Below are 1,916 nucleotides of genomic sequence, written 5' to 3' on the forward strand. Positions count from 1 at the left end.
ATTATTATTATTTTTTAGCTTGAGTCTCACTCTGTCACCCAGGCTGGAGTATAGTGGCATGATCACAGCTCATTGGAGCCTTGGCTTTCGGGGCTCAGGCGATCCTTCCACCTCAGCCTCCTGAGTAGCTGGGTCTATAGATGGTCATCACCATACCCGGCTAATGTTTTGATTTTTCTGTAGAGACAAGGTCTCGCTATGTTGCTCAGGCTGGTCTTGAACTCCTGGGCTCAAGCAATCCACTCACCTTGACCTTACAAAGGGCTGGAATTACAGGCATGAAGTATTGCACCCAGCCTTGATCTCTATGATTTTTGAAGGTGATTCTTGCAGAGATTCCCTGTGCTGGGCCTCTCTAGACATGGCTTAAGCTTTGGCTAGTAATGTACTTGTCTCTGCAGTCTTGAGCCTAAAGAAACACAGACAGAATGAGTCTGCTGCAAGTACTCATGGTCTGGTCGTGGATCTTCCTCAGCTGCTTGATCTGAGATCGTTTCTCATGTAGACTGATCAAATCTGACATCCTATCACCCTTGGCAGCAATAACATTGCCAATTGCCTTTTCAAAATATGCCGGAGCTGGGTTCAACCTGTAACCAGCCCAGGAGTCTCTGCCTGAAGCAATTGTTAGGTCTTTCTCTGAGACTGCTAATCCACAACCGCCTCCCTTCTATGATCCTTTCAGCTCTTCCGTGTTTCTCTCTGCCTTCTGCAGGTTGAAATAGGCCTCGCGGCCATAGTTCTGCAGGAGCCAGGCCATCCCCAGAGTATAACAGAGCATGACTAGAGTTTCCAGAATTTTCTCTTTCTCCATGTCTGAGGTCATCTTTACCTTCTAGTTCACCAGAGTGTTCTTGGTGGAGTCAACCTATTTCTTGGCTTGAACCAAGAAGCCTGCTGAGGGACCTTTTGCTGCATCCTCACATAATGAAAGGTGGAAGAAAAAGGCAGCACTCGGGGTTTTAAAGGGCTTTGGAGTGGGTCGAAGTGTAGAGGTGGTTGATTGGTCCAAGAGTGCTGGGTGAAGTCATGGTACAAGGAGGTGAAACCATTCTCATGTCAATTCAGTTCCTCAGTGGGGATCTTCAAACTAGTTGATATTAGCTGTTTCAATGGAATTCAGAATCTGAAAAATCTTAAGCAATGCTTAAACAAAAGTCTTATGTTTCTAAAATCAGAGATCTTATCTATCTTAAACAAAAGATTTAAGAAGCTGGGCGTGGTGATTCACGCCTATAATCCCAGCATTTTGGGAGGCTGAGGTGAGAGGATTGCCTGAACCCGCAGGTTCAAGATCAGCCTGAGCAACTTGGTGAGACCTCATCTCTACAGTAAATCCAAAAATTAGCCAGTCATGGTGGGATGTGCCTGTAGTTCCAGCTACTTGGAAGCCTAAGGCAGAAGGGTCGCCTGAGCCCAGCAGGTCAAGGCTGCGGTGACCACGAGCGTGTCACTGCCCTCCAGCCTGGGTGACAGAGTGAGACGCCAACTCAAAAAAAAAAGATTTAAGATTATAGGTCAGAAATTCTACCTATAGGAACAATGGTGATGCAAATGGTCGGTATCCAGTGCTCTGTGATGGCTTTCTCTTACAAGAAAGTGAATCAAAGTGCAGTTGAAATGCTTATGTATAACTACATTCCTATCCAAAATTCTTGTTAACCCTGTGAGGATGGCTTCACTATTTCTATTTTTTTTTAAATTTATTTATTTATTATAAAGATGCGGGGTACAATTCAGGGTTAGGTATATAAACTTTGATCATGCAGGTACCCATTTTTTTTTTTTTTTTGAGTAGAAGTCTCCCTCTGTTGCCCAGGCAGGAGTGCAGTGGCACGCTCACAGCCACCGCTGTCTCGTCCTGCTGGACGCACACTTGTGGTTCCAGCTGCTTGGAAGGCAGAGGTGAAAGGATC

At 45.5% G+C, this 1,916-nt stretch overlaps 1 pseudogene; it reads right to left on the reverse strand.

Moving 5' to 3' along the window:
• Positions 1–270: 270 nt before the first annotated feature.
• LOC103272834 overlaps positions 271–1,916 on the reverse strand; it is a 7,147-nt pseudogene continuing 5,501 nt past the window's right edge.

The sequence above is a fragment of the Carlito syrichta genome, unplaced genomic scaffold (assembly GCF_000164805.1).
Source record: "Carlito syrichta isolate Samal-C Ts95f unplaced genomic scaffold, Tarsius_syrichta-2.0.1 Scaffold313342, whole genome shotgun sequence".
In the NCBI taxonomy this organism is placed as follows: domain Eukaryota; kingdom Metazoa; phylum Chordata; class Mammalia; order Primates; family Tarsiidae; genus Carlito; species Carlito syrichta.